Source organism: Anoplophora glabripennis, unplaced genomic scaffold (assembly GCF_000390285.2).
Source record: "Anoplophora glabripennis isolate ALB-LARVAE unplaced genomic scaffold, Agla_2.0 scaffold203, whole genome shotgun sequence".
NCBI classification, from domain to species: domain Eukaryota; kingdom Metazoa; phylum Arthropoda; class Insecta; order Coleoptera; family Cerambycidae; genus Anoplophora; species Anoplophora glabripennis.
The window spans coordinates 459,784-484,609 of NW_019416311.1; positions in this window are offsets into that span (position 1 = coordinate 459,784).

Here is a 24,826-nt window from a genome sequence, read left to right on the forward strand (position 1 = left end):
CTATATAAAATATTTAAAATTTTAATTATTTTATAACGGATTTATAGTTACTGTGGTAGAAGCTTCCTCCTAGCAGCCATATTTTTCAAACATGCTTAGGACAAGATGTCAGCCATATTGTACACCAGAATTACGTCAAAAAGAAATTCAATTTTATAATATATGTATCATGAAATAATTAGTTTAATGCATGTCTATTGAATTATATTTAATAACTTGTTATGTACATATTCTTTATTTTTTTATTGAATCGAAAATTGTGACCATTTTTCAAAAATCATTACAGACGATTGCTAAATCTGCTTAATTTTAAAGGCGCTTACAATCTTTAAAGGTATCATGATATATTTCATCAAAAAAAATTTCGTTGCATGTAGTTTTTTTTCTAGATACATATTTAACTTTGTTGTGTACATCGGTAAACATTAACTCTTGAGTATCTATCCTATCTTATATATCCGAGAATCAGCAATAGCCCAAAGTTTTAAGTTTTATTGTTAATAAAACGATTTAGTACAGAAACGCATAATTATAATGCTAAAAAAATATGTTGTACTGTATATTGGAAACATTAATACAACATTAATCGCTTTCAAGTTGGGAAAAATAGCTTTTATAAAACATGTATAGACCTTTTCTTTGGAGGCAATTATATCAGCAAATTTGTTTTATAAGACAATGTTTTCTTTATAAAGGTTTTATAGTATATTTTACAAATGCTGTAAGAATGCAACGACATAACACTAATTAGTGGAATAAATATTATATGCACAGCTTTTATAAAATGATTTTATAAGCTGCGCCTATTTTGGATTTATAAATGCTGAATAACTGTTCTCAATATCATTTAATAAAGCTTTTACCTGCGGGAGAGTGGTTATATAGATATTCTTAAAGCTATTATAAACATATTTGTGCTACTTGGGTTGCCATAGAATCAGTGCATATTTATGATTTTCGAGTATTAAATTTACTAAACATATCTTTATTTTATTAAGAAAAAATACTATGCTATAAAAAATGTTTTAAGGTGTTCTATATAAAAGACATTTTCTAAATACATTTTTTTTATAAAAGGACAGTTTTGTGATCCGCAATACCAATTCGACCACGGTGTAGGAAGAATCCTATGGAAGAATTGGGAAGATAAAGTAAACAAGGAAATATCTAATAATTTATAAATGACCCAAGAGAGAAAACTAATCATTACGTTCCATCAAAACTACTAAGTATTTAATGGAATGATTCTTTGCCACAAAGTAAGGGGGAGGGTATCTAAATATATACAGGGTGTTCCCTTTTTTAACGTACTAACTTTAACGGTTGATCTAGATCTTCGTTTTGAAGAAAAAAGTTCATGTGACCATAACGTAAATCACTTGCTAACCGAGATACAGGGTGTCGAATTTAATTTTTTAACTTTGGTTTTAATTTAAAATCCAACATAAAAAGTTCACAATCAATCCATATCTGATAATAATGAATGTCTATCTAACTTTACGTATTTAGAATGTTTCCGTAACTCATTAACAAATTTATTAGGTGAATTTAATTAATCCGAATTTGCCATGAAACGGTAGCAAGCACAAGAAATACTCAATAATACATTCAAAAATGGTACCAGTTTTCATGTCTTTTTTCAAGGTCATACTTCTTTATTGGCTAAATTAATGGAACTGTTTAATTTATTTTTACGGGAGAAATATGTCCTTAAAATTTGCCGATTTAATTCTGAAACATCCTGTATATACAAGGTGTCCTGGTACTTGATATAAAAAGTCGAATACGAATAGATGAGATCAAAATAATATCGGTTCTTCATATAAATATTTTTCATACGGGCCTTCGTTAACATGTTAAGGGTCCTGAAAGGTGAAAATTAAAAAGTTATTTTTAATTACAGTCTCTAAACTAGTAACGTCAGCATGATGCAAATTTGGTGATCGATAACACATATTGTAGAACTTGTTTTTGATGTTGTATGTGAAAGATCATTATGCCCAGAACGCCAGGGACGGACTATGCCCAATGGTTAACAACCCAGAATTTTTGTATAGATGACGATCGCAATCTGCCTGTATAATAAATAAGTTCCGTAAAATTAACAGTTTGGAAAATATTTGTGATTTTATGTCACAGTGACATTGAGAGGCTCCTCCACCATGTTTTGTTTTTAATTCTTAATGGACATAATTGCTATGTTAGAACAGCACATATTTTTAAAATAACAGCCTAGAAAATCTTACTGTCTGCTAATGTAATTTTCACTAACAAAATTTGACAAACATATATTACGCATACTTAACACAACTGTATAGAAAAATAGGAATAAGTTAAAGTAAGATAAAAAAAATTATTTAAAAGAAAGAAAACTATCAAAATATATTTCCAATATAGACACTTTCCACCTCCACACACGTCCTAAGTCTACGAATGTTATTTGTTTCTACACAAAAAAGGATTTCTGGGGTATGTCTAATATTATCACAATGGAAATTAATTCTTGGCAACAATTAATCCTTTGTCTGTACTGGAGCTGCGTACACTAAACTTTTCAGGTATAACGACAGAAAGAAGTTCATCGGGTTAAAGTCTGGAGAACGTGGTGGCCATGAAATTGAGCCTCCTCTCCAAATCCATTTATTTATTAAACACAATGGATAAATAATTCCGTACATCAATATTGAAGTGAGGAGGAGCTCCATCGTGCATGAACTAAATGTTTCTTCGGGTGTCTAATGGAATAGTAGCTGCAAATTGTTTGGCAAAAACTGCAAATATTGATGTCCACTCAGACGTTCCTTAAAAACATATGGACCTATTAAATTATTACCCCAAAAATGCTTTTTCGTGTACAAACAAATAACATTCGTAGACTTAGGAAATAGTTTTCTTTATTTTAAACTATTTTTTAACTTTAACTTATTCTTGTTTCATTTTTCTATTTTATGTTATGTATAAAAAGTTTCTAGGCTCTTAATAATATGTACTTATGGCATGGTAATTATGATTAATTAAAAAAAGGAGGCGCCGCTCGATGTGCACTGTGACATAAAATTACAAATATTTCCTAAACTGTTAATTTTAGCGAATTGAACCAAGAGGGTATTATCGTTGACAAATTATTCAGGGAACTTATTTTCGATACAGGCAGATTGCGATCGTCATCTATGCAAAAAATCTGGATTGTTATCCATTGAATATAGTCCGTCTCTGGCGTTCAGGGCATAATGAAGTTTCACTTATAGCATTAAAAACAAGCTGTACTCATGTGTTATCAATCACCAAATTTGCATCGTGCTGAAGTTAATAGTTTAAAGACTGTAAATAAAAATAACTTTTTAATTTTCACCTTTGAGGGCCTGTAACTTGTTAACGAAGGACCATATGAAAAAAAGTTATATGAAGAACTGATATTATTTTGATCCTATCCATTTGTACTAGACTTTTTTGTATCAAGTACCGGGACATCCTGTATATCTAATTTATTTTTAAAAAATCTGCTGTCGGAGTTACCCTTTCTAAAGGGTTAGGTTAACATACAGTTTATATTTAATTTTTCGCAGTTGAAGAATCACAGAAGAATATGACTTGGAATCATGTGCGACCTCAGAAAGGGGTTGAAAATTGCAACCCTTAATGATTTTTCATTGTATCTTTCTACCGAGTCGATAATTTGCAATTCAAAAAATGTCATTTACTTGGCTGAATTAGAAACCTTTCTGTCTTTCATCGCTCCAAATAGATTTTTTTGTAAAAAAATAAAGTACATGTGCATGATAGAAAAAATACATGAAAGATAACCAATGTACTGATTAATTTTTATTATAAACTGATAAGAATTTATAATAATTCTAACTATAATAAAAATTGAATTTTATCAAACCTCCTTGAAAGGGGTATAACTCAAATAGTAGACGTTTTTAGAAATTTTATGCAGAAAACTCAACTTACTATTTGGCAAGTAATCGCTCCTCACGGTGTTGCACGATATTAAAGAAACATCCTTTATCCGTTTTTAAAAACATATTCATTTGAGAAGATTTTTTGGACAAAATTTTCGAATTTTCGCTTTGAATAGCAGTAACTCGTTTGATAGACAAAGTTAAAAAAGTTCATGTCTGTTCAGTTCCAGAAGGCATTTATGTAAATTGGACTGAAGTGTGGACGAAGTTCCGGAAAATTTAGGAAAGTTTCTCCTCTTTCCGATTAATACCAATTCAAACTCACCACATATATCACGCGCTCCAGTTTGAGGGGACTCTATAATTTGATTATTAATTCAGACAAACAACTTTATAGCGATCTGAACTACCGATCGAAGAGAGGAGAGCTAGGGAATTAATTGGTATTGAAAATTCATGGCAGCTGTAAGCATCCCTCACGGAGAGGGTTGTGGTTCTGCCACTACCAACTGTGTCCGCAGGCTCACGAATAGTTTCTTACGTAGTATGGAAACGCGATTTTGACAAGCTTAGCCCTCTGACCCTTACCTAATTCGTAATAGACCGCCAAGTTCGGCGTAAGTACTTTGAAGTAGTCTCTCAAGTAGCTCAGTTCTTGGGGAGTTCGAGTTTGCTGGATGCGGTCTATTCAAAATTTCTCCTAACAGTTTCATTGTGGGAGAACAGGAATTGGTAGTAGTTAAGAAATTCTATCCTCGCTCTATAATTACGAAGGGACGAAGTAATTACTTCAGGAAGTATAGAGTGTCGCAAATAAAACCATTCAACATTGTAGGCAAGCGGTGCACCCCTAAAAAGACGCACAAAAAAAGGAGTGGACCGACAACGAACGGGGGCCAGGGGGACCTTTTCTGATCGTTATATTACGTTGTTGCGAACCAAAAATCTCAATGACATTTTTCTGTATCGATGGTCAGTAATTTGTTATTAACAAAAACGTTGCAAAATTTTTTGTTAGTAATGATTATATTTCGACCGTAGATCGCGCGTAGCTCGAAATCAAAGCTTTTTTTGAAAAAATCACAAGAGTTAAAAAGTGCTTACTTTTGCCCAAAATATATAACCAATGTGTTTTCATATCGATTTTTTAAGTTTTCGCAATTTTGCAAGTTTTTTGTTAATAACAAATTACTGATATCGATATACAGAAAAATGTCATTAAGGTTTTTTGTTCGCAACAACGTAATATAGCGATTAGAAAAGATTTCATTCTGGCCCCCCTCCGTGGCCGGTCCACTCGTTTTTTGTGCGTCTTTTTAGGGGTGCACCGCTCGCCTATTACACTGATTTAGTTGTGATTAATATTTCAAAACACACCTAATAAACCTTATTTGAAAGGAAGACAATGTTAAAGTAAATTAAACCTCTTTTTTATCTAGGTCGCCACTTTCGTCATCTCAAATAATTATTTTTAGTCATTGTAGTTATGTATATGCAGCAAAAACAGATTAATTTTTTTTTATGAACGAAAGTTTGTGCGCAGTCCTTTAAAAAACGTTAATTTGGATTTATTATTAAGTCCCTAATCCAAATAAGATATTTACAAACCAATAGGCTCATTTAATTTTACTATAACAAATTTTAAGAAACACAATATATTCCCCATGGGCATATTGCAAGCATATCAGGTATAGATCTAGATGCAAGATTAAAACCAGACTAGCTGCAGCTTTTTGTTTTTGTTGGGTATCATCTTGTTATGCTCGAGTCGCCTAAGGAAGTGCACAAATTCTCAGGGGACATTCCTCTGGTAAACTTTGGTCTGAAGATAGACAATTATTCTGCATCTCAGTTTCCAGTGTTGTAGATATGGGGGTGAGTCAGACCCTTTTGTGAAACATAAGTTCCACGTCTACGATTTTCGTTAAAATATGTATATTTGGCTAAAGCAACAGGTAAAAAATTAGGCACTGTTGTCAAATATCTGTATTTCTTAGATTTTGAAGTAAACTGTATAATAGTGAGTGAATTCCTGTTTGTTTTACACACATAGAAAAATCTTTATATACAAAATTTATAACAAATAAACGTAAGCTAAACATATTACTAGTAAAATAAATAAAATAAAGATATAAAACTTTGATATGTTTGACGTTACAAATGAAATTAAAAACAATTATTTCCAAATAAGAGAAAGTGTAGTTTCTTTTTGGAAAAAATAGCTTTCTGTAAACATAAATGTTTTAACAGTACAGCTTCATCTAAGTAGGCCTTAAAAAATTTAAATCAGGTAAGGTCCAGAAGAAATGGGACATTCCTAGATAATTTTATAATGTAAAAGTTCAACTTTTATCGATTTTTTTTATATTACTGAGTACCAAAGCTATGGAAGAATTTGTATTATGAGGAATGCCTTATATAGACACTTAATAAATAATGAAAATATGTAATTTTTCTATTATCCGAAGGTTTTCTGTACAATATAATTCACTTATGCTTGAGATTTTTACTATCGGTAAATTTCTTTTTAATAATACCATTTTGTGGTACAAACTTTTTCTCCAGAAGTTTACTTTATATATACAGGGTGTTCCTAAATAAGTGTCGCAACGGAAAACTGTAAATTCCTATTGAAAAAAGAAACATTCATTTCCTCTTCCATTTTTCTCTCCGGGCTTTCGTTTTCGAGATACACGGGGTCAAAACTTCAATTTTTTTTAAATTTTTTGCCAATATCTTAAGAACCGTTTGAACTACAGGACTGAGTTTTTGTACACGCATTACCACTATTAATAGCTACTTTTTCGCACCCTTCTCGAATTCATTGAACGTGCCAGTGGTGGAGATAAGGGTTTTTCCCCCCTAACTTTTACGCCACTGGAAAAATTAACATTTGATAGCAAATTCTGAAGCGCCAATGAATTTTACACAAAAAGAGTTCTCTTGGTTCATTGCTCTAAAGTTAATCGTTTTCAAAAATAAGTCCGAAACCGGTCTGTGCCTGGTGGGTTAAACTGTCAAACGATCCTAGCTGTTGTACTAGGTGTCGCGAGTATAATTCAATGCCGGTAGGGGCAAATAGCTCTCGGAGTAGTTGTTTCTCGCGGCACTGACGACTCAAACATTGTGTTACGCCCTCTGTGGGTGGCAGCCGTGCAACAAAGTACCTGCAGTTAGCAGGTCGCTTCCTACTGTAGTCATTTGAATGACACAGTTGGAAGTCTGCACGACAGATGGAGCCATTGGCTCCCGCGTACAATAGCGTAAGAGCAGTTAAAATACCTATACCACTATAATTTTTAGTTTTTAGTTGTTTTGTCAACCTATTTTTTAAATATTTCTCATAAAAACTTTGAAAATTTTGAAATGGAGATTAGTCGCTAAAATTCTCCAAACCTGCCTAATCACAACTGGTTTCAGAAAACCAGTATTTTTGCACTAATTTAATTGCTGAATTATTGTAGCTATGATATTTATCGCTATATTTTACTAGTACCAGGCAGTAGACAATTTTTTTACCAACATGTTTACGTGAATATTTGTAATAACTTAGTGGTATTCATCACAGACCACCTAGACTGGCTTATAGAGCGACTTTGGTGAAAACACTTTGGAGCCTGATTTGGAGCCCAGCGCTCAGTCCTGTCCTAGCATTTGACGTGTACGCATCGCTGTGATTTCGATAATTAGACGTTTTATCATGGGCAAGTGTATTGTAAAATATTGTATAAATAAAAGTGATCGAGTTGGTGAAGAGAGGCGAAAAGTATGTAAAATAAAGGAATATATAAAAGGTAAATATGTACGCCATTTTTCGGTTAACGTCACAAGTTTCCAGGGTTAGCTTTATAATTTGTTCGCCCACATAGTGTAGTGATGTAACGTGATATTGTTATTATAAAATAATGAATGAATTACTGTAAAATATTTTTAGTAATTATTTACTTTATGTGAGTCTTAAATTTTTATGAAATTTTACCAATTCCCGTCATTTCGAGATAGCTGAAAATTAATTAAATATTTTTTTCAATTAAAAAAATCTCAAACAAAACCAATTTCAGATTCAGTATTCGTACAGTCAATTAATTTTTATTAAAAATCGTGGTTGTTTGACGTATCCATCGAGATGTCGTATTAATATGCTAAGAAACAAAAATTAATAAAATTTTTAAATAATGATGAAAGCAGGACACCTAGACTACAGAAAAATAAAATTGTTTATCATGTATTAAAAAACTTTCTGAATGTGAACATATTTGAAAATTTGCATGAACATCAATTTGATAATTTGCCTAACACTTGTAATCATTTAATAGAACTTGTAAGGGCTGAATGTGAAAAGTATATCGATGTACGAATAAATCATGAAGTCAAATTATTTAATTCGGTAAAATCTACGAAAAGACAAATATTAAATAAATTAATATTATTTAGAGGATAATAAATATATTTAAATTATTTTGTAGTTTTATTTAATATGACACTAAAATATACTATTTTCTGAATTATAAACTTAAAATTGAATATTTGTTATAAAATGCAATATAATATTTAATATGTAATAAAAATATTACTTAATCCGGATCTGCTTAAAGATGCGCGCGATCAGATTGCCTTCCACACTCCACTTCCTCGGATTGTGCATTCACTGGTACCAGTGCATTGAAATTAGATACGGCCAGTCTAGGTGGTCTGTGGGTATTTATAAATGGAGACTTTTTTCATTTGAGGACTAGCTTCGCCAAAGCGTGTTTGGGCGTCTTTAGTTAAGGCCATTTCTAACTTATTTTTAGAACTACTGGCAAATTACATACTTCCGAACTTAACCCATCGGAATTAGTTTGTTGTGGCAATACGTAACAGTAATTAGGTGTAAATGTATGGTGTTTAGCGTGCGGGGTGGAGAATGAAAACAGTAACTTTACACCATTAGCGTAATTAGCATCTGAATTCGCACTGTTTAATTCCTATAAATGTTTGCATGGTCTGTGTTGGCCTTAATCAGCATGATAAAGAGATCGAGGACCAACAATGGATTAACACGTTTTCGTAAACTTCGGTGGTCCCTGAATATTACGAATTTGTACTCTGGGAATACACACAGAAGATTTCTCTGATATGTTACCAGCAAAAAGCTATTTTTACTTGAAATAAGTCACATTTTAGATAATAATAAGCGATTTTCTCACCTAGGTGCATTTGGCTTGATTCAATAAAAGGTCGTTAATCTTTAAACATTCATTTTGTATTTAAAAAGTTAAAGCAAATATATAACCTCACTTCTTATTTTTAACATTTTTTCTATAAAACAAACATTATAATCCAGTGTTGATAATTTACGAACATAATAGGCACTGCACTGAAAGAAATAGACCAATAAGAAAGTTTTGCTATGAATTGTCTAGTATTATCATAGCAATGTTTCCTATTGGTGTTACCTATGACACACTGATGAGGACTAATAAGTCCGAAACCGGCCTGTGCCTGGTGAGTTAAACTGACGAACGATCCTAGCTGTTGCACTAGGTGTTCCGAGTATAATTCAATGCCGGTAGGGACATATATCCCTCGGAGTAGTTGTTTTTCGCAACACTGGCAATTAAAACATGGAAATGTGAAGTTGTATTTCTATTATGCTTGTAAAATACCTAAACAGTTTAGCCACTAATGTTTGATTTATTTAGCTGTATGAAGTCAATTTATTATAGACATAATGAAATATACAGGGTGTTCCACCTAGAAGGAATTCTTCTGTAACTGTAAAATTTATAAAAAAAATAATGGTTTTAATAAAAGTTGTTTGGAATCATGTGTAAAAAAAATATTTTTAGTTTTACAGGGTGTTCCATTTCGCGTGGGTGCTACATAACTTTGTTATTCTAAATGGAACACTCTGTATATTATTGCGTTTTTGATTTCCTTGGTTAATGTTAGGTAGAGTTTATTGAATGTACATGGTTTTTTAAAACTTACCGTTTTCGACACAATCAGTTGTTTTAGAGAAAAATCACGATTTCGGATCTCTAAATGAGGCTAGATAGCTTCTAAACCGTAAGAGCTAGCAACCTGCAGTTTTCACAGTTCGTTTTGGTATAAATTACTCTATCTTGTCATCCATGAGCAATTTCAAATGGAATGACTCGTATTAATTGTTATGGATAAATGCAAAGCAAAATTGAATGCCCTTTCGACTGATATAAGGTTATCCAAACTTGTCTCTAACGGTTTTCCAGAAAAATCAGGTTCTTTTCCGAAGTCCGAAAAAGTAGCTTCTACAGGGTGATTCATTAACAATGGGAAAGTCGAAAGCTGAAGATACTACACGTGAAATGGTGACCATTGGCGCAAACACGCCTTATCCGAAAGTTGATAGTTTCGGAAATACAGGATGTTGAAGGTTAAAATTTTAAATCGTTTTTTTGCGATTATTCTGAAAATATGTAGGTTAGGAACTTGAAAATTTGTGAAACTATATTTTTTAGGTGACGAATCAGATGCGTTCTAACCTACATATTGTGCAAAACCGTACTTATCTTATCAACTTCGACGTCACCTGTTACATAGGTGTTGTATAACAATGAAAAAGTAATATTAACGGTCGATAGAAGGAAGCACAAAAAACAGGCACTTAGGAAGGAAATTCTGGAAGGAAGCCTAAATAGTCGAAGATAAGTAGTTGAAGTGAGAATAGTGTGCAGATAGGTAGCAAGACGATCGGCGGGCAGTGTGTCTAAGTAGTGAAAAGTTAATTGTTTAAAGTGTTATTAGTTAGCAGGTAATATTCTTTAAGTACTTTGTTGTTAATTGTTCTATGAAATCTTATGATTGTGATATTTATAGAAATTTCATGATAATAATTCTTTGTATGTTTAGCTTCCATTGCTTTATGCTCAAGGGCATATATTTTTCTAAGGTAAAATTGTTATAATTATACTTAACGATTGCTCATTATTTATTACATGTTAAAATATATATTGTCGTATGTATATATATAAAACGACTCCTTTGTTTCACATCTAACTTGTTTTTGTCCTGATTACGTTGTCCGAAAAACATAGATGTTTCATGATAATAATTCTTTGTATGTTTTGCTTCCATTGCTTTATGCTCAAGGGCATATATTTTTCTAAGGTAAAATTGTTATACTTATTATTAACGATGGCTCATTATCTATTTCATGTTAAAATATGCATTGTCGTGGGCGCCCCGACTTTACAATAATGACTCCTTTGTTTTACAGCTAACTTGTTTTAGTAGTGATGACGTTGTACGTAAAATATAGATGTCTCATGATAATAATTCTGTATATGTTTAGCCTTCATTGTCTTACGCTTAGGGGCGTATATTTTCCTAATATAATATCGTTACAATTATTATTTAAGGTAGTTAATTATTTATGATATGTTCAAATATGTATTTTGTCGAGACCGCCCAGATAGCGCAATAACGACTTCTTTATTTCACATTTATCCAATTCAGGCCAAGTCATAGCCAACGATGATCTTTGAACGTGTGGAGAGCAATTTTGGGAACCCATGTCATTGGACTACTCGTTTTTGATCAGCATCTAACTGGAACAGTTTATTTAAACTTTTTGACAAACACTCTAGAAGATTTGTTAGGCGACTTCTTGTTACGGGGATTTATAAAAAGCAAAGTTACACCATCAACTACCGCGAAAGATATGTGGCAGCGCATTACAGTAACATTTCAGGAAATTACGCCAGACATGCTGACCAATATTGAACAGTCTTTTAAAATCCGAATGCATTTGTGTGTTAATCAAAATGGAGGACACTTCGAGAATTGATGTAAATACGTCTAAGTATTTTTCTCCGAGTTTCAGTTTGTTTCGTTTTGTGTTTTGTTTTAGTTGTTGTTAGTGGTTTACTTTTGTTTGTCAAACCACTTTTTGAACATGTCAGTAAATATGGACACTGTCAGTCCCAGGCCTGATAAAATGTTAGAGAAAAGTGGTTTTGCAAGACCCTGCAAGTGGTTTTGACGCTGTTACATAGCGACTTTTTGAGATTTTAGAAAAGAACCTGATTTTTCGGGAAAACTGTTAAAGATAAGTATGGATAACCTTATATCAGTCGAAAGGGCATTCAATTTTGCATTCACCCATGACAATTAATATGGGTCATTCGATTTGAAAAAGAAAGTTTTTCAACTCGTAAGATTATTAAATGAGGTCTCAGTCTGAATAACGTATACGTTTTGTTCACAGATGACAAGATAAAGTAATTTATGCCAAAACGAACTGTGAAAACTGCAGGTTTGTAACTCTTACTGTTTAGATGCAATCTAGTCTCATTTAGAGAGCTGAAATCGAAATTTTTTTTCAAAAACAACTGATTATCTCGAAAACGGTAAGTTTTAAACACCATGTACATTAACAAACTCTACCTAATATTAATGAACGAATTTAAAAATACAACCATATACAGGGTGTTCCATTTAAAATAACGAAGTTATGTAACGCCCACGCGAAATGGAACTCCCTGTAAAGCTAAAAATATTTTCTTTACATGGCTCACATGAATCCAGGCAACTTTTATTAACACCATTATTTTATAAATTTTACAGCTGCAGAGTTACAGAAGAACCCCTCTTAGGTAGAACACCTGTATATGTGTATAAATTCATTGAATTCTTACATTAATTATATCACTGTGTCATCAGTTTTGCTTTTAACATCTTTAAGACATTCAAACACATGAAGTTTTTGAAAAGTTCAACTCTACATTTCGAAAACGAAAAACTTTGGACTCCTGATTTATTAAGTTTTTGGGTCTAAAATAATAATCAAAAGTTATGTGGCCTTCGATCATGTACACTGGGCCCCATAAATTGTTAAAGCAAAACGTAAAAGAGCTATAGATTTTATAAATTTATAACAATAAAATTTTAAGAGTAATTTTCTCGATGAGATAAATAAACACAACAAACCAAATTTTCTACCGCTTAGTTAAAAATGGTTTATACCCAAAAATTCAGACGATTTAATTTATTATTCAAACTGGGAGTCAATTTATAAAATTACTTTAAGCTTTATTTTATTATTTATTTAGTGATCTCTATCAGTATTTATAGACAAAAATATGAAACAAAAATAGTTGCACAAAATGTCATTAATTTAAATTCGCTTGCCATTTAAAATTAAGGTGTCTAAATAAATCTATTTATTTTCTCCAACCGACTGTTATTATTTCTGTAACACAAACGTACAATAGAATCGATAATACTTGCAGGCAAGAGAGACAATTTTTCACAATGGTGTTAAAACAATATTTAAACGTAAACAGGCTTTGTTTACAATTTTAATCTCAGTGATATTGCGGACAATAAATATTGGAGTTTTAAGGTTTACAAGAGAGAGTGATTTATACATTAAATATGGGTCTTATTTGCATCTCGGGCGCAGGTAGATATCTAAACCGGAATAAATCTTTTTTGATCAAAGCCCTGCGAAATATTGAAAAAAAAAAACAGCCGTTTGCAAATCCAAGTTAAAATTTACACATCTGCTATATGAAGACCGAGTTTAATTAAATTTATTTAAAGCAGAGAATATGTACAAATCGATATAGAATCATAATTTTTTAACTTAGGTACTAAATATTTTAGAAATTATTCGTTATGCAATAAACATATTTCAAATAAAACGTGCAGTATATATCTAAGGAAGAAAGAATGGTATATTATTTTCTTGAAAAATATGGCCCTTCAAGGGTATTCGAAGGGCAACTTTTTTAAACAGCAATCTATATTTTTTATTATGGAATCCTGTTTCGCTCATTTTTTAATCTTTTCTTTCAAACCTTTTTTCAAAAATGCTCAGTTATCGAGTTATTTAAAGAACCTTTTTATAGGAGATTTTCATATTTTTTTACGATGGGTTTTTACATTGTTAGTTATTAGGTCCCCTCGGACATGGGTCTCTATTTTCGCCGGGACAGGTTCTGCGTAAAGTTGTTGGAGATGGTTTTGTGATTTCGATTGGAAAGTTAAGCGAAAGTTTCTCTTGGAACTTGGAATATCAATAGATAAGAAATTTTGAAACAAACCTATTTATTGTGTAATTTGGTTTATACGACGTCTGTTTAGAAAATAACCGAACTTTTTTAATTACGTACTAATGGATATATTTAGTGATATACGGTTGGCAGCATTGCGTTGAGCTAACCTGTTCTGTGACAATATGTTCTTGGATTGTTGATATTTCATTTAATTTTCGTGATATTGTTATTTGAGTTTTAAGTTAATTTTTTTTATTGTGCGATCTTCTGGAACGATGCAAATTTTATGTGAAACTGGAGAAAACTTTCACGAAAACGTTTCCACTTCAGTCAATCCAATGACGATGAAACATTCATTCAAAGGATCACAACGGAAGACGAAAGTTGGGTTTACGACTACGACATTGAGACAAAAGTTCACATAAACATAATATTGTGGCAGAATTTATTTTTGGAAATATTTTCACAATATATACAACGGTCTGTTACAAACACCGAGGTGGATATAAATTGTCGAATTCAGTAGGGTAATATTATAAAATTTCACTGCAATACATTATTTTGCAAAATTAAAGGGATATATGTGTTATATTATTACAATTATGAAAGTTTTTGCACAAAATAGAGAAGTTACAATACCTAATAGGTAATTATTTTTACGAGTTTTTCGGTGTATCCACCTTATGCGAATAGGTTTTCCTTTCCATCCCCAAATTAAAACTAAATTCAGTTTCAGTGAAATTATAATTTCCACACTAACTCTGAGTAATTTGCTTTATACCCGTACACCTAAAATTACCCCATTTTCACTAAAATATCGCATTGCATGATGTATATTACAGTCACTTACCCGGCATTCCCGGTAACCGTTCTGCATACCAAACACCACATAAATGCATAATTAAGGATTTTGTTTCTCTTCCTAGTCCTAACCTGATTTGTAGGTAGAGTTTCTTTAAATTAAGCATAAACAAGGCCCACCCTGCCAGTTTAAGTCTCATGAATGATAAAATGGTGAATTTTGCAACGCCATGTACATAACAGGTGTCCTCTTTGTTTTTAATGAGGTTCGTTGTGCCGCTTTGTTTTATTTATGTTAACGGTGAAGTTTTCATTTGAAATATTAAACAATGTGTTTTCGCAAGGTCTTCGTCAGGGTCAGATTTCCAAAAAATGTCCATTTGTATGCAAAATGGCGTTGATAAGAGATTAAGTCGATATTTTCACAATATTTGAATGACAATATTTTTGCAATAATCATTTAATGAATATACTTAAATTATTACAAACTCATATATTTTCTATTTCTAATTATTTTAAATATTTCTGAGATTATAGAAACCACATTTGCTGCACTCCTATAGATTAATTATTTACTACAAATACATATCTTGGAGGTATAGGCATAATTCTTTTGATAACTATTAGAATAATAACAGAAAATAAAAAAATTTTATGTTCTTTCGGTCAGCCTGGATATATGTTTGAACCAGCGGAAGACAAGTTTGGCGCCAACACTCACCATTTTCGAGAAAATGGGTTACTTGCAATGATGATATTATTGGAGGAGCTGGTCTATATGCTGGACTCTATTACACTGCCCTCATAATTTGGGACCCTCTGGACACGATTCTGAAGTCAGTTTTCACCAACACTCATCATTTTCGAGAAAATGTCCATTGAATGCACATAAAAATATGTTTCAAGTATATACCAGGCAAGGATGCGATTTAACGTAAAAGTGTTAGGTAATTTCATTTTAAATTAATGCTTTTGCTTGTAGTGAACTGTTTTGTCTCTAAAAGGTCCATGTAGTGAGGTTCCCTTATTCAATTTCCTTCTAACCTACAATACCCTATAGTAAACCGATATCTTATTCACGTTCTACTTACCTTCATACCTTTCTTCCATTTCATGCTTGGTGTAACCGTTCATCTTGCTCTTTGCTTAGTCACTCAAGTTATCTGGTACGCGCCATTATTCTATGGCTAGAAATTGGCCTCAATGATTTGGGATCGAGGGGGATTATCCCTCTTTATCCTGCCTCATCTCGTGTAGGCCTGGACAGCCTTCGTAGGTGAGCCCCATCCGTCGTCTACCCCGACCGCAAATGCGGCCGGTGTAGGCGCTTTGTGGGACCTCCTTTTGTCCTGGCTGGGCCCCGCCGGCTAGGGACCTTTCTTCTGGCGCTCTTCTTGTTTCGCCGGCTCGTTTTTGTGTTATCTGGTAAGTAACGCACGTCAGAGTCCATAAAGTGAAATTTCAGTTCAATGAAACAGCCAAGTTCTCCGAAATTCTACACCATTTCCCCGATTAGTTAAGAGTTTTATAATTAATTACAACTTTTGCGATTACCCAAAAAAAGTTTTTTTCCATTTTTGAAGCCATGACGCAACATTTTACGAACTTGAGATCCGTTTTTCAGTTTAGCAATGCCGATTTTGGCAAATTCAATCACCTTCTTTGTCCAAAGCCTTAACAAATTGTTCCATTGGTCTAAGTTTTATGTGTAGTGGAGGAACAGAACCTTGGATGGATCTAGCAAAGGCACTTGAGTAACGTTAAAAGATCCTGGATTCAAATCTCCTCTGTTAGGCAAGCATTCTGATCATAGTGATTCTTCCTGTCTCTATTGTCTCATAAACACAGAAAACAGGGATATTTAGTAAATCCCGATTGCAGTCCCAAGATAGTAATAATTTTGAAATCATGTGCATTGAATATCTCATTTTTTCTGACACTTCATACTATCATAGTTTTCTTCAGTTTTATTCAGTTTTATTGTTGTTTTATATTATGTAGAAAAACTGACATCAGATTTCGTTTTTAGAAGTCATTCACTAATTATCTTTAGAAACGTTCTGTTTTAACTTGTTTAAGATATTAAATCGGAATAATACACTAACGTACCCTCTTTATGTGAATGTAAATATTTCTCAAAACTTATAGATTTGGCTCCTTCAGATTGAAGATTTTTTTTTTTTTCATTCTCTTGCTAAATATTTAGCTCCGTCTTTTACTAAACCCAAACTGCGAATAAGATCATTTAACTCATTCTGACAAAATGTTTTTGCTGTTTCTTTCCATCCCACGGTATATATTCGTCTTCATTTTTCACTTCTTCGTATTCCTTCTCTTTCCATATTCCCGTTCATCGGGTCCAAAAATATTGGGTGCTCCCAAGACGTTACAATCCTTTAGGCTCAAATGCAATAGTATTTTTAATGTTTAGTTTCATCAAGGAAAAAAGTATGGCTTTAACTCGTGTACTAGACTCACATACTTAAAAAAAATAATAACAATCTAATCTAATTTTCTGTCGAAGTTATTAGGATTTATATTTAATAATTTGTGTATAATATAACATAATATATAAGTAGTTCAGTGCGAGGTAACAAGACATTTGAAATCCGACAAGTCCAAAACAACATTCATTTCAATGGTTAGCATCACTCATGGCAACAATGCATCAGTTTTTGCATTCGAAAACCCACAGACAAGAATCCTAACTGGTAATATTGCCGGAAACAACTATGGACTACACGTCCATTGAACCAGCAATATCAAGTAACAGGTTCTAACAAATAACCTGATATATTGAAATTGTCAAATAATGTTCATAATTCATAAAAATATATTTTATTCTTGCTTTTCTATCATCGCGCTTAACAAAGACTAATCACGTAAAAAACCGCTAATATACAGCTATCTCTTTAGATAGCCTTCTTTCGTATGGAATCAATAAATATTAACAGAACCAAATCATATAATATAAATATTTTTAGAAAAAATGATACTAATACTGATATTTTGAAGAGAAAGTGTCAAAAGCATTAAACATCTGTAAGAATTGATACAGGAAGACACCAAGACACACAAGTGGTTTGGGTTAACGACAGATTTCTGCATCTTCAACTAACGTAAGTGAACATCGATATCTGTGAGGAAAGGAGGAACGTAAGGAACTTTCATTAAGGTCTTCGAATTAACTGTGCTGGGCACACGAGCTTATTTATTAATTGTACTGCTTTGTGTTTCATAAGTTATACTCTTTTGAGAAAATAGTCTAATCTCCAACACATGACGAGATCAAGAAGAATAGTTTTTCCACCTAACAATATTTTGCCCCTTTTACTAAATTTATTTTTAAAAAACATATTCCGTTATTAGCTTTATTTACTACTACTATTTTAAAAATGTTAAGATAATTCAAACAAAGTCAATGTTCTTCCATACCAGAAATCCTAGTATATAAAATATATTTAACCCCATATTTGTGGGATTAAATATCTATCAGCAATTAGAAGACTTATTTAAGTTTCCTAAGTGCTAATATTGCGGGAAACGTCTACTCTATATACTACATGCTCCAATTAGTGTACAAGCTCCAATTATACCAGTAATACCTACAATACAGCTAGTGCGTTTGTTTCAATCAGCCTTTGAACTAAAATGGGATATGTTGTTAAATGGTAGTCCTTTGATACACCTCACATTCATTCTGTGCCTCATTACTTATCGGCCATCCTCAATAATGTGGAGAATAACGCTTGAAATAGATATTTTGAACAGTGGTCACATTTTGTTCATTGTAAACATTATTCTGTATTTTTATATTTTACATGAATTTAATTTAAATTTAATTTTCAGAGGCAGAATTCCACGAAGTGCCTAAAGACTCATGCGGGTTACATTTAGTCTACGGGTCTGTAATTGCTCACTCTTGTTTCAAAACGTAGACAAAGCTTGAAAGTAGAGCATTTCATTTCCTTAATTGTCTTTAAAGAAATATGTACCAAGATGCGCTGATTTGAGAAGATAATGGTCTTCTTCTATCTAGTGCAAACATGTGAAAAATTATACTAAATTATAATGGATTTTTTAATTGCAAAAAAATTACCGAAGCAATTTCATTGAAATTTAATATACAGTTTTAATTATTGGTCGTCTATTTGCACGACAGGTTTTTTTACACGCATGGACGTAATTAAAAGGGAAGACATAGCAATTTTCGCTACAAATTTCTTTTCTTTCAAGCTATATCAAATTTCAGAAAAATATATTTTTTGCTAAATGTTGTAGTATAATAACCCCCGGTTCGATCGAAAAAAAAAATATATAAACGTAGTTGTGACCAAAAATATGTGATCGTCGTAAGGGATCCCTACGTTGTATACATCTATTTTTAATTGACCGGAAGGCGCTGGCTACTAACTTTAAAGAGGGGATTGTATGGTTTAATTTTATAAAACAAAAACAGAGTAAATACACCTAACTTTATTATTTACGTACAACAGTCTTCAAATTGAACATGTGACAAATAGAAAGAACAACAAAAACATTAACAACCATTTAACATAAAATGAGAGTGCCAGGCTCACCTAGAGCTCCTGCGGGGTAAGAGTATGGCAGATAAACCCACGATCGTTGCTCTAACTACCCAAATATAAATACAAAACAACCAACAACAAAAGGCATAAATTAAGATCCTTTGCTAATGATAATTAAGACCTGACTTATTTAATGTGTCACTAAATGTCACCTCACTCGAATTAGACATACACACTTCCAAGTAAAGAGTTTGAAGAGGTTTGGTGTTAGTTAGCCGACAGGGCCGGAAGGTATTGGAGTCTCATACGGAAGGCAATCCAGCTATAGTTGAGATTTCGGAAGATCTGTTTTAGCAATTTTTTTTTGTATTTAATTATTCTTTTTTTCAGATTCGTTCCTCACGGGCGAAAATGTTTGTGCAACAGGGCCCTTATATGCGTCGTGACATAAAGTGAGCACAAAAAATCAAAAAACAACATAATCATGACAAAACAAGTTAAATGTGAATCAAAGGAGTTGTTATTGCAATATCCGGGCAATATATACATATTTTAACATGTAATAAATAATGAGCAATCTTTAATAATAATTGTAACAATTTTACGTTAGAAAAATATACGCCCCTGAGCATAAGACAATGAAGGCTAAACATATACAGAATTATTATCATGAAACATCTATGTTTTTCGAACAACGTAATCATGACAAAAATAAGTTAGATGTGAAACAAAGGAGTTGTTATTGCAATATCTGGGCAGTCACGGCAATATATACATATTTTAACATGTAATAAATAATGAGCAATCTTCAATAATAATTGTAACAATTTTACGTTAGAAAAATATACGCCCCTGAGCATAAGACAATGTAGACCAAACATAAACAGAATTTTTATCATGAAACATCTATAATCATCACAATCATAAGATTACATAGAACAATTAACAACAAAGTACTTAGAGAATAATTACCTGCTAACAAATACCGGTTAAACACTTTTAATTTTTCACTACTTAAATATTTTCACCGTGCACCGATCGTCTTACTTTTCACTCTGCGCTATCCTCCCTTCAACTATTTAGGCTTCCTTTCCGAATTCTCCACCAAAGCGCTTGTTTTTGTGTTGCCTTCTACCAACTGTCAATATTACGTTTTCAGTATTGTGCAACACCCAAGAGAGAGGTGACGTCGAAGTTGATACGATAAATATGGCTTTGCACAATGTTGCTATTGTATATTATTTTCAAGAAATATGATAAAATTTTAGATTATTCAAGTAATCGTATTATTTATGAATTAAATAATGTATTTACTTGACTTCCCTCACTGTTTTGCTACCTACAATGAACCTACATTTTCCTATACGTTTATGGGATTTTTTTGTTAATTCGTGATGAAGAATCCACTATTTGTTTGGGCATTTGTTTCCATAAGCATTATTTTTATACAATCTCAATACATAACAATATATATTTTCCAATAAAAAATGAAAAAGAAAAAAATTAAACACTTTCTATTCAAAATTGTTACCGTCACATAGAACTACACTTTTTAAGTGAAATAATTTTTTTTAATTTCTTTTTTAATATTTTCAAATATGTATAAACATGATCGGTTCAAATTAAATTAGTTGATAAGAAGGCACATTTAGTTAAATTAGTATTTAATAAAAAAAGTAAAAAATTTGACATTTTCATCTCGAGAAACGAAATTAACATTTTGCGATACATTATTAGAATGTTTACGTATTTGAACGCGTTGATGACTAGCTCTAGATACGAAAATCACATTTTCTTACGCTCACATACAAGAGTAAAGAAAATCTTATTTTATACTGACATGTTTACTTTTCTTGAATATACTGCCCTCGTGCCAATCATTATTTCGACAAAGATCAGCAAGTGGAATAATAGTATCCGTCCTGACTATAGCTTAAAAGTAAGTCCTCGAAAAAATTCATACATCAACGCATTGACAGTCAATAAGGTGACGATCAGTATGGTTAAGATTTCACTTTCATTTCACAAGAACTGCTGCTGAAGTAGCAAAATAGACCGCGACAAGAAGGTATTGTACATCAACTTTCACATCTATCGTTAAAGTAATATTATACCAATCGGAGTGTTCATAATTAGCACTGTATCCATTACCATCAGTGAACTTCTTCGATTACTATTCTTACATAAGCCGCATTATGGCAATATACGGTGATTTTAGTTACAATGATATATAGATATTTTTCTTAAACTAATCTCTAACATCGACAAGCCCAAAGAGAGAGTCTTGAAGATAAAACCGATGACGTGTTTTGACAGAATCATCGTTAGTACGAACAAAAATTAGGTAGTTCCGATTTCGCAAACAAAAACAAAATAATAAAGAAATTGTAATTCTGATTTTAGGTACTTACAAAGGATAATGTGTGGATTAGGCTTACAGGGACTACCATGTCAAAATGAAAAAAAAAATATACTAAAACTCTACGCTTGTGGTGATGCAGCAAATAATTTTACCGCGAAAGAAAACTAAAGTTCGAGTTTTACATAATACCTACATAGGAAGCCATGCAGCTGTGGAATGATTTCAGAAATAATTCAGTCGCACCCTTTTTTCATTTACTATAGGAGTAGGTACAACTAGAATATTGAACCGAGGAAAAGAAAAGGTAAGGATCAAAGTTGTAGAGAATATGTTACAAGTTTGTGAACGAGATAACAATTTTTTCAACATTTTAAATCGAGAAATATAATCATGAATTAAATTTGACATGTTTGATTATAGCCATTTTTAATCAGAAGTTGAAAATAAGCGAGGTATTTAATAAAAACAAATGCTATCGGTTGGATGGAGTCCCCAAAAATATGGATTTAGACCATCATCGGCTTTATGCCCCCCGCTCCTCATAATTAGAGAAAGAAAATTGTGATATTGTTTTAATTTAAATAAAGTATTGTGATAATCCCTAACAAGTCCTAGTCACGTGCTAATATCTGATGAGCGATTGTCTTTTCCAATGTTTATAATCAATAAACCTGATTTTGTATTTAATGTGGGACTATATCCGGAGAACAGTTTGTCTATGTCACCAATCAGCTACAAAAGCCGGTATTCAAACATAAAGAGACAGACAGTAGTGTTGATCGGCATTCCTTAACACGAACTAAGTCCTCTCCCCCTTGATATTAGCTTTTCAATCAAGGTTCCTATATTCTTGTTCCTGAAGATCCGAGGGTCGGCATTTCCTCCTCAGAATAAGCTTTTTCCAACGTACTAGTTACGAAGTTTCCCGAATATTAGTTTAGGCCGTTCACCGATTTGTTAGTAGCCACCTTAATAAATAAAACGAAGTGTATATATTAAAAAGTGTTTTTTTTCTAGACCCCTGGTTTACACTTTTCTCCGCTACTGTTACACGAACGGAAACTTTTTGTGTGATATCCGAGTTCATACATAGAGAGATCATCATAATATTAATAGATAAATCCTGTGTGTAATGGGTTCATTCAGCAAAATTTTTTTATTTGCTTAACGGAAAGATATTGCAATTTTAAGGTTCTCTGCAAAAAACTAGAATTTTATATCACCTACAAGTCATCCAAAAAAATCATAAACAGGCGAGTATTCGGTGAAACGTCGGATGTGACGTCATCGCATGGGAAATTGATGCCGCATGCTTGCGTGTGTTATCAGTCAATCGGGTAATCGGGTTTTAGTTGCCTGTTAAGTTTCGGTTGAGTACTTTAAGATACCGAATTTTGTTAGCAATATGGAAGACACTGAACAGAAAAAATTACAAATATTGTGTCGTTTCCCAGTGTGAAAACACTAGTGTGAAGACGCCTAAGAAAATAATGTCCCCGTAATTTTGTCGTGCGAATCTAAAATCAATAGTCCATTAGCCTCTACTTTGATTTCTTTTTTTTTTAATATCATTTATTTGAAAATCGACTTATTTTGAAAGCAACAAAACTACCCTTCGTAATTTAGGTATGTAATAAATACGTTTATATCCTCTAGAAACACTAGACACTTGTGTAGTTGATTTTTTTGTGAATATTATACAAATACCTATCGGTCTAAGTATTTATATAAAAATACATAATAAATATATTATTAATATATTTATAAGATATTAGAAGTATATTTTATGTAGTTTCCATGGGAATAAAAATAGTAATAAGAATTTTGTATTTGAAACCTGTGATAGAATACGGTTTCATCCAATTAAATGCAAAATCCTTATTCTTATTTACTATTCTTATTGTACAATAACATCAAATCTTTCGCTACAAACGTACTTTACACGTTATTGAAACGTAACCTTTGCATTTTCACTCCTCTCATTTCAGCACTGATAAAATCGTGGTTTTTATTAAAAAAATCCATAATCATTAACAAATCTACTTTTGGCAAATTAGAAGAATCTGCTTTTATAAAATTTGCTTCCATATTTTAAATTTAATATGCAGAAGTGCTAAAACATTTTGTAGATGCAGAAACTCATCTGGAAGTAGCGCCAAACCGGCTGACCGTCCCATGCGGTGACGACATTGCATTGCCACGGCTGAGACAAATATTTGCATTTTAAAAATTATATAGTTTGAAAACTGTTCAACGGATTGAGTTGAAATTTTCAGGATCGCCTAATCATGAGCAGTACTTTGTGTATACAAAAAAAAATTTTTTAAAAATTTATTGAATGACACCGTTAAGCCAATCTTGAATGAAAGAGGACCTAAGATCGATCCTTGCGGGACACCAGATGATATAGATACTTCAAAAGAGTTGAAACCATATTGTTAAACATTTGTTAAAAACGCATTAAAATTTATTTAATAATTATTACGCAATTCATCAGCTCAAAAAGGACGATAAACTTTACGCAGCGTAATGTTTTTTAAATTAATATAGAAACAAGGCCACAAAGAGCCGCGAAATTACTTTCAATTTACGAACTAACAATTTACCACTTCGACATTTTGACACTTCTATAGAAAACCGATAAAAATAGTTGAGCTCCATCGGCTTCGAAAATTAACGTCGCGTTGCGTCGCCCTCTCCTTTATCGACAGCGATTTTTACGTCCCAAGATGGAACACAAGATATACCGAGCCTACATAATGTAGTAAGGACAATAGAGGGTCGTCCACTGCGCAGTTTGTGGCTGATATGAGTGGCTTTCGGGATGCAGGGCTTTCAGTCTCCGAGTTAAAAGCCATTTCACCCTCCGCACACATATTTTGACACCGGCAAACACTTTACATTTTATTGCTCTCCTGCCTTACTAGCTAATGTTTGTTCTGGGGCTAGTAGTGCTGGAGGTAATTTAAAGTTCTGATACTAACAGGATTTTCTAATTCGGTGTAAGTTAGTTTCCTTATTTATGGATGCTGCACTTAGTCCTTGCAACTAGATAATATACCTGCTGCTTGTCTCGAAAATGAAGATGTACGAACGAGAATACCGAATGAATATAATAGTACCTACTGTTTCATTAAATAGTTTGTAAACAAGCAAAGTTTTTGGCACGCTTGGATTCTGATGATAAATTTCATACGGGAGGTAGTT